A 10,505-nucleotide genomic window follows, 5' to 3' on the forward strand; every position below is an offset into this window, starting at 1 on the left:
TGTTGCTCAGCCCCAAGCGAAAATCCATGCCTTTCTTCGTCAGACAAGTAAGGGGTACAACAACCTTGGAGAAATCCTGAATAAATCTCCGATAATATCTTGCTAAACCTAGAAAGCTTATGATTTCCAAAGTAGACTTTGGGACCTCCCACTGCATAACAACCTCCATCTTGGTAGGGTCGACCAGAATCCCATTCTGGTTAACGAGGTGTCCTAAGAACTGGACCTCCCGTAACCAAAACTCACACTTCAAGAACTTTGCATAAAGCCTCTCCCGTCTCAAAACTCCCAGAAGCTCTCGAAGGTGCACCTCATGCTGCTCCCTGGTCTTGGAATAGACCAAGATATCATCGATAAAAACAATGACTAAACGATCAAGCATTGGCTTGCACACTTGATTCATCAAATCCATAAATTCTGAATGTGCGTTGGTGAGCCCAAACGGCATCACCACGAACCCGTAATGACCATAACGAGTTTAAAACGTTGTTTTCTCTAAGTCTTCATCTCTAACCTTCATCTGATGATACCATGAACTTAAATCGATCTTGGAGAACCAAGATGCATTTTGAAGCTGATCAGAGAGATCATGAATCCGTGGAAATGGGTAACGGTTCTTCACAGTCAACTTGTTCAACTCCTGATAATTGATACACATATGGTGAGACTCATCCTTCTTCTTCACAAACAAGATCAGTGTTCCCAAGGCGAACTGCTCGGTCTGATAAACTGTTTGCCAAACAACTCCTGAAGCTGAGAGGACAACTCATACATCTCTAGTGGTGCTAATCGGTACGACGCCTTAGCAATCGGGGCCACACCAAAAATCAGATCAATCCTAAACTCCACTTGCCTCGCGGGAGGCACACCGGGTAGTTCATATGTGAATACATCTGGGAACTCTTTGACTACAGGTACAACTGAAACTAAAACCCCCTTCTCTACCCGAGTGTCAATCACATAAACATGATATCCCAAACATCCATGTTGTAGATACTGTTGAGCCCTGTCAGCAGAACAAAAGGCTGATCCAACATTGGTACCCTCTCCATAAATAATCAGTTCTCCCCCACTTGGGGTTTGAACTACAACTCGCTGCCCCTCACAATCTATCATGTCACCAAATTTTCTAAACTAATCCATCCCTATTATCATACATACATCCCTCATAGGAATAGGGATCAAATCGATCGGGGTAAGACACCCCAAAAATCTCCAAAGTACAATCCCAAAAAATGCTTGATGCAGAAATCCCGTGCTTGTTGGCGATGGAAAATCGCAACAGGCACTCCAACTCTCCAAGAGACATATCAAAACTCATACTGAAGGAACGAGACACAAAAGACCGACTCACACCTGAGTCAAAAAGGACAAGAGCAGCAAGGAGTTCACTAAGAAGGTACCTAACAGAAATACAATCATAAGCATACAAATAAATATCTCGACAGAATAATAAATGGAAACATACCAGTAATGACATCCAGCGCCGCTCTGGCCTCCTTTACCGTGAGCGGGAAAGCACGACCTCGAGCCCTCGGGGGCTCCGCTCTGCCCTAGCGTCCATTCGTAATCCTTAGAGTAGTCGGGGATGGAGGCTGCACCGGTCTTGTAGCAAGCAATGAACAATTTGCCTTCACATGGACAACCTGATCATAGTGATAACAAATCCTGGTGCTCAATACTAGGCCCTGCTAATGAAAATCCTTAAAATATGGCCCTACCCGCCATATTAGTGGCACCCAGAAGAAAACCGACTAACACCCTCATGAACCTTGTCGCACTTACCACAAGTACATGAGGGTGTGGACCAAAAACACTCCAAATCACTCAAAAGCCTCAAGAATGCTCAAATGAAGGCTATGGTTTCAATTTTAGGGTTAATATTAATGGAGGCTAGAGATAATAGGGTTTGGACACAAGCTAATGTTGGATTAGCTGTCTAAGACCATAACTATAATTGGCATAAACTTGAATTGACAGTAGCATAGTCCTTTTGGATTGCCCTCAAAACTAACAATTGAATATGATAATTTTTAGAGAGATGGATAGAGAGAGAGAGCATGATTTATTAATTTATTATATGGTTAATAAATTAATTAGATATCAAAATAAATAATTTGTTAATATATTATAAGAATAATATATTAATTGGAATTAGTATTATTTAATTAATAATTAATCAGAAATTAATTGGATTAATTAAAAGTAGGAGGACTAAATGTGACAATGTTCAATAGTTGAGCATTGAAGAATTCTAGAACCTCCCATAAAGAGGGGGAACGAATTCTAGATCCCTTTTAGGGTTTCCTTGGGCTTTAAGGGTGCTTTGGATGCCATAGGGAGGAAGTTAATGGATTAGGGTTATCTTGGTGATACCTGTCTTATCCAATATCTTCCTAACACCTATATAAACCCCTCTTTGGGTTTAATTTTGTCCATGCCTTATTCCTTAGAGGAAATTCCGATTTTTTTTCTTCTATTCTCCTCTCTCTCTCTCCCCCCCCCCCCCCTCTCTCTTCAAGTCCCCTGGTTGTTAGGGTTTGGGTGTGGACCATTAGAGGCACGTCACTTGTGGCGCTTGCTACCAAAGGTTTTCAAGTAACGATTCAATATTGTTTACAATAACAATCGTAAAGGTTATTTTTTCTTGTTCTTATGGCTTAGTTAGTTCGTATGAAAGTTTTATAGTATTGCATTCAAAGTATGTTGCCTTTACATAAAAGACACAGATCCTATTAGGTTGCATCTGCCCTAATTAATTGAGATTTTTTTTGATTATTTTCTGCTTATGACATTGAACTTGTAACCCCAAATACCCATCAGTGGTATCAAAGCCCAGTTGTTCTTTCACGTATTTGCATATTGGTGAATCATCAAAGAAACCTGTTTACGATTTATCACAACTCACGTTGTGTGCTTGCATGCTCACGTCGTGAACCTAGACCATATCCGAAAATCTAGTGCTAATCTGCCTTAACAACTTTTATATGATAAATACATGCCTTGTTTCATCCTTAAATCCGATTTTGATGTATCTTGTATGATAAATTAAAAGCTTAGATGTTAGGAGATTAGCATTTGACTTGATTTATTATTTTGTGATTAATATGATTAAGTTTTTAAGTGCTTAAATAATTAATTTGAATATTAATGGAACTTACTAATAAATGTCAAATAATATTTGGTTTATCTTAAATTTAAATTACCTTAATTTTAAAATTTATTACAAACCCTAGTATTCTAAAAAGTTTAAAATACTTCATTATGGATCTTACTATTAATTTAATTAAAGTGATTAATTAAAAAAATAATTAATAAATCCATAAATGCTTTAAATTTAATTAAATCAAAAGTTTAATTTATTAAAAGATTAAACCCTTGTTATTTTAAAATATTTTAGAATACACCTTATACTATGTATATAATTAAAAGTTTAATTTGTATTATAGTCAGTCGAACTGTTGGTACGCCTCATTCACGAAGTCATACTATAAGTGGAGTTTAAGAAATCGGCCTATTAAAATCACCGTCATTTGGTATCCATTCTTACCCACCGCTCTCTTGTATGGTGGAGGGTCGTTAGCCGAATGAGTTTGATAGGACATAACCTCATTAAAAGTATAATGATAAAAAGTAACTAAACTATTTAAAAATGTCATTCTTAGTTACTTTAGGAAAATATGAATTTATATGCTAATCCATGAAATTGGACATTACACTTTATGAGTCGTTAGTGGAGCATGTGTGGTTAACTGGTACACTGATGGGGGACTAATAAAGGGTAGTAATGGGTGTCTCGAAATTATCATTGATTAATGGAGTGTGTGGTTAACCGGCACATTAAAACGAGATGATAAATGTCATCGATAGTGGCAAGCTAATATGCATGGTTATTCACATATCGTTTGTGATACTCAGCATGCCAATCACAAAAGTGAGAGCATAATCGAGATTTGTGACATCCCCAATTTCACGGCCAGAAAAAACCGATTTGTTTATGCTTTGTTTTATAAATCAGAGTGATCGTTTAAAGAAAACGGTTGCGGAATTTGTTCCCAAAATAAAATATGATAACCATTTATCAAAACATTTCTCGAAAAGAATGTATTTTCATTAAATAATAAAACATCGGGATGTCATGTTCGTTACAAACCAAAAGAATAAACAATATAAAATAGATCTTACAATAGTTATTTATAACTACTGATCTATAATCCCAAAATCTCTCGTCAAATCCACCAACTTATACCCTTGTGCCATTACCTGTAATGAAAAGAAAACTGAGTGGGTCAGGCTTGGGAGCCTGGTGAGCATATAGGGTTTTCAACCCACAATAATATAATTATTATATTTAATCAACAAACAATCAACCCAATTACCCATCCCCATTATCTTCTTAAGGTTTTAACCTAAAAACCAACTATCCTTCATTCATTTATTCATAAGGAATTGGCACGAATTTCATTGCTGCCAACGTTTATTTATCAAGTACTAAATCCATAGTTATCAGGTGCTAACTCCATAGTCACCAAGGTTCACTTAACAAGCGCTAACTCCATAGTCGCCAAGGCTTACTCAACAAGCGCTAACTCCATAGTCGCCAAGGCTTACTCAACAAGCGCTAACTCCGTAGTCGCCAAGGTTTACTCAACAAACGCTAACTCCATAGTCGCCAAGTTTTACTCAACAAGCGCTAACTCCATAGTCGCCAAGGTTCATCAAATAGGCATGAAGTCACATCGTCGCCAAGGTTTATACAATAGGCGCTAACTCCATAGTCACCAACTATTCCATCTACCTATGTTCTACCCAACAATTTTGTAGATATAAATACTTACACATTTTAAATCATTTAACACCTGTATAAAACACCAATTTCCATGCCCATCTCAAATAGACAAATAATATATAAACACATAGCACGTATTTCATAGCAAACACTTAATATTTATGTGTTAGAAGAAAGTGACCACACACTCACGCATATAAACAACAATATACTTAATACACTCAAACCATACTTGTATTATTATCGTGTTTATGAAAGGTAGTATACACTCACTTGATCAGAAGATGATCGGACAGCACTACGGCTTGTAGAAGTAGTATTCTTCGATAGATCTGGAAGATCTTCACAAAAATCGAACTTCTCGCGGGCAGAGCTTCGGCTCGGGAATCGCACTTCTTGGGATCTTCGGGGCCTCGGGACTTGCTTCGGGGCTCGGGAATGATACCGGGGCTTCGGGATAATTCTTGCACGAAAAACGATGCAAAAACGCAAGAGGAAGAAGAGAAATGAGCAATTGAATCGGCTGCACTCGACTCCCTTTTATAGGGTCTGGATCTGCGATTTACGCGGGGCGTACTCTTAGGTTACGCGGGGCGTAACCTGGATAAGCCCGGTGACTCCTCCCTTGGATAATATCAAAAATTTATATTTAAATTTAATTTCGAAAATATTTAATAAACTTCAAAAATTCATATCTTCCTCATACGAACTCCGTTTTCGACGTTCTTTATATCCACGCGTAGGTGAGACTACTATCTACAACTTTCGTTTAGACTCCGTCGGCTAATTTTGACTTTATTTTTATTGTTTATTTTTAGTAGGCCGGGACAGGAAAACTCCATTATAAAATCATAACTTCTTCATCCGACGTCCGTTTTCGCCTATCTTTTTATCGTTTTACTACAATTAATGAGGTCTTCAATTCCCATTTAGATTGTTTTGTCTAAAAACCGCTCGGTCTCAAATCGAGCATTCGGGCTGTAAACCGCTAAGTCGAAACTTAGAAAAATCATAACTTCCTCATACGAAGTCAGATTTGGACGTTCTTTTTATGCACGCTCACGGTTTAACGTATTCTACGACTTTCATTTAGATTGCTAAGGCTAAATATCGCTCTAATGTAAATTCACTTTTTACGTGGCGCTGTGTCGTGCCGGTTCTGTCGCGAAACTTCGACAGGTCATAAAATATTCGTTATAACTCGGATTTCGGCGTTCTTTATATGTACGGAATCCTTGTAACATATACTACAACTTAGTTAAGATTATTCATTCTAAATAATCTTTCATAAAAAATTCATTTTTGACGCCTATCATCTCTAAATTGACTAGCGCTGATCTACGGGCGTTACAATTATCTCCCCCTTAGGATGATTACGTCCCGGAATCATCAACGAAAATAGAACTTGCATAATGATTCCACACGTTATTTATTCATCCTTGGTAATAACCTTAAATTCTATGTTTCCTCGAAAGAGTATTTAACCCTATGGCTTTCTTGACCGCAGACGATGCCCAATCTTGCATCTGCTTATCGTACTATGTTGTACTTTCAATCGTAACCCTCGAGTTACCAAATAAGTTGTTATTATGGACTCCTTCTTCTTCTCAGGATAAATACTTTCCTTTATCTATTGTAACAAACCGATGGGTCGTGCTCTACTGACCTCTCATCGAATGATGCAATGCTTAGACTCAGGTCTCTTAGAGTTAAATTCCAAAATGGAATATACCTTCCTTCATATTCTAATGTGATATAATCACATTTCAGCATGTAGCATTTATACCTACAACTTCTTTTAACAACGAGGGCGACATTATCAATCGCATTAACTTCAACCTTCTGACTTAAGTCAGATGTTACATCTAACTTGGTCCTCTAGACCACATAACATACTCCTCGTAGTCGAACTCAAATTTAAATATGACCACTAGGGTCGGAACAAGAACCATCTTACTAGTCATTACCGAAACAATGGTAATGACATACCAGAATAAAATGGAATCAATCACTAGCTTCTTGGTAACCTTGTGACTTTCCCCTGATCCAAGTGTGAGTCCTGTGCTTCCGGTAGTATATGCATCTACTACCTTTCACACCTACTCATACTCGTCCCAAGTATTGTCCCGCAGTCGACCAAGTCACCATACAAGAAAATCACAAAACAATTTAACACATACGAATGTGTCCAAGTAATCATAAACAATTTCCCTAGACTCTACTAGGACTTCTTCACTGCTCAATCTTCAATCATCAACTCTATTCCAACTCGATTGGTGATGAAAATATCAGACGATGAGACAACTTCAAGAATTTCACCAATCGTTCCATCATCCTGCCAATCGAAGGTGTACTTTAGACGTACCGTACTCCTCTAAACGTACTTTTATTTCATAAGACATACTCTAAAGGCAAGATACCACTCTTACGATATCTTCCGATAGGTGTCATTCACTATCATAAGCCTTCTTTATTTCGTCCATTTATTCAATTCTCTACAAGTCTTCACCATGACCTTTTGTACATCCAAGCAGACATTCGGTGTACCAAGCGAGAATTTTTTTAAGATAAGAAAGCTTTAATTACGATAAACGTATAAATCTCCTTATCACCCCCGAAACGTTTACATGCTAGTTCTAATATCGTATCAAACGCTTAAAATCCTAAACACATAAGGTTTCCAGATCTGGTTGGCAACAGACCATAGATCCAAACAAAAATTTCATATATGGCAAACATATAGCATTTAGCACATAAAAGCATTTTAGGCATCTTTCCTAAAATATACTAGTGCTCGTGCCTAAAACATGGTAGACACTCATCTCACAATCATCGCTTAGCATTCTAAGTTTGAGTCTAGAAATCCTACAAATTTCTAGTTCGCTTAAACTAATGCTCTGATACCAAATGTGACATCCCCAATTTCACGGCCAGAAAAGACCGATTTGTTTATGCTTTGTTTTATAAATCAGAGTGATCGTTTAAAGAAAACGGTTGCGGAATTTGTTCCCAAAATAAAATATGATAACCATTTATCAAAACATTTCTCGAAAAGAATGTATTTTCATTAAATAATAAAACCTCGGGATGTCATGTTCGTTACAGACCAAAAGAATAAACAATATAAAATAGATCTTACAATAGTTATTTATAACTACTGATCTATAATCCCAAAATCTCTCGTCAAGTCCACCAACTTATACCCTTGTGCCATTACCTGTAATGAAAAGAAAACTGAGTGGGTCAGGCTTGGGAGCCTGGTGAGCATATAGGGTTTTCAACCCACAATAATATAATTATTATATTTAATCAACAAACAATCAACCCAATTACCCATCCCCATTATCTTCTTAAGGTTTTACCCTAAAAACCAACTATCCTTCATTCATTTATTCATAAGGAATCGGCACGAATTCCATTGCTGCCAACGTTTATTTATCAAGTACTAAATTCATAGTTATCAGGTGCTAACTCCATAGTCACCAAGGTTCACTTAACAAGCGCTAACTCCATAGTCGCCAAGGCTTACTCAACAAGCGCTAACTCCATAGTCGCCAAGGTTTACTCAACAAGCGCTAACTCCATAGTCGCCAAGGTTTACTCAACAAACGCTAACTCCATAGTCGCCAAGGTTTACTCAACAAGCGCTAACTCCATAGTCGCCAAGGTTTATCAAATAAGCATGAAGTCACATCGTCGCCAAGGTTTATACAATAGGCGCTAACTCCATAGTCACCAACTATTCCATCTACCTATGTTCTACCCAACAATTTTGTAGATATAAATACTTACACAGTTTAAATCATTTAACACATGTATAAAACACCAATTTCCATGCCCATCTCAAATAGACAAATAATATATAAACACATAGCACGTATTTCATAGCAAACACTTAATATTTATGTGTTAGAAGAAAGTGACCACACACTCACGCATATAAACAACAATATACTTAATACACTCAAACCATACTTGTATTATTATCGTGTTTATGAAAGGTAGTATACACTCACTTGATCAGAAGATGATCGGACAGCACTACGGCTTGTAGAAGTAGTATTCTTCGATAGATCTGGAAGATCTTCACAAAAATCGAACTTCTCGCGGGCAGAGCTTCGGCTCGGGAATCGCACTTCTCGGGATCTTCGGGGCCTCGGGACTTGCTTCGGGGCTCGGGAATAATACCGTGGCTTCGGGATAATTCTTGCACGAAAAACGATGCAAAAACGCAAGAGGAAGAAGAGAAATGAGCAATTGAATCGGCTGCACTCGACTCCGTTTTATAGGGTCTGGATCTGCGATTTACGCGGGGCGTACTCTTAGGTTACTCGGGGCGTAACCTGGATAAGCCCGGTGACTCCTCCCTTGGATAATATCAAAAAATTATATTTAAATTTAATTTCGAAAATATTAAATAAACTTCAAAAATTCATATCTTCCTCATATGAACTCCGTTTTCGACGTTCTTTATATCCACGCGTAGGTGAGACTACTATCTACAGCTTTCGTTTAGACTCTGTCGGCTAATTTTGACTTTATTTTTATTGTTTATTTTTAGTAGGCCGGGACAGGAAAACTCCGTTATAAAATCATAACTTCTTCATCCGACGTCCGTTTTCGCCTATCTTTTTATCGTTTTACTACAATTAATGAGGTCTTCAATTCTCATTTAGATTTTTTTGGCTAAAAACCGCTCGGTCTCAAATCGAGCATTCGGGCTGCAAACCGCTAAGTCGAAACTTAGAAAAATTATAACTTCCTCATACGAAGTCAGATTTGGACGTTCTTTTTATGCACGCTCATGGTTTAACGTATTCTACGACTTTCATTTAGATTGCTAAGGCTAAATATCGCTCTAACGTAAATTCACTTTTTACGTCGCGCTGTGTCGTGCCGGTTCTGTCGCGAAACTTCGACATGTCATAAGTTCTTCGTTATAACTCGTATTTCGGCGTTCTTTATATGTACGGAATCCTTGTAACATATACTACAACTTAGTTAAGATTATTCATTCTAAATAATCTTTCATCAAAAATTCATTTTTGATGCCTATCGTCTCTAAATTGACTAGCCCTGATCTACGGGCGTTACAAGATTAAACATGTCATTGATTAGATTCAGTGAATATCAAAAGATCTAGGAGTTTCATAAGATTGAAATTGGTAAAAGCATTACCTACCTAAAATAGATTTGATATTGATTACGACATCCCTCTTCAAAGTTCGAATCGAAAATATGGATCCTAGCATTAATTTAAATTTATGGGTTAATAATTACGGATTAAAGTCAACTAACTTGAATTCTATTTTCTCCTATTATAGATGTAAAGTTCAGACAACAATGGTCTTCATCATTCTTTTGGAAATGATTTTCCTCTACCATCTGAAGATGATCTTCCACTTTCTAATGGAAGTGAAAATGCTTTCTCTTCTTTGGGAAATGCTGGAATTGAACATCATGCTTCTCCAACTCTTCCTCCTCCTGTAATTCTCCCCATGTCACGAGTTAAGAGATACGAAACTATTCAAACCCTATTGGCATGTAATCATAGAGATGGAAACTATGTGTGTATGCATGTTCTGAAAATGAAATCGTACATTGACAAATTGGAAAGGATGGGTGTCATTTTCCCAAGGGAACAAGCCATTGATTTGGTTCTACCTTCGCTTCCTGAGTCATATTATTAGTTCGTCGAGGACTTTTATATGAACAA

Source organism: Lactuca serriola, chromosome 4 (genome assembly GCF_051521515.1).
Source record: "Lactuca serriola cultivar US96UC23 chromosome 4, Lser_US96UC23_V15, whole genome shotgun sequence".
Classification (NCBI taxonomy): domain Eukaryota; kingdom Viridiplantae; phylum Streptophyta; class Magnoliopsida; order Asterales; family Asteraceae; genus Lactuca; species Lactuca serriola.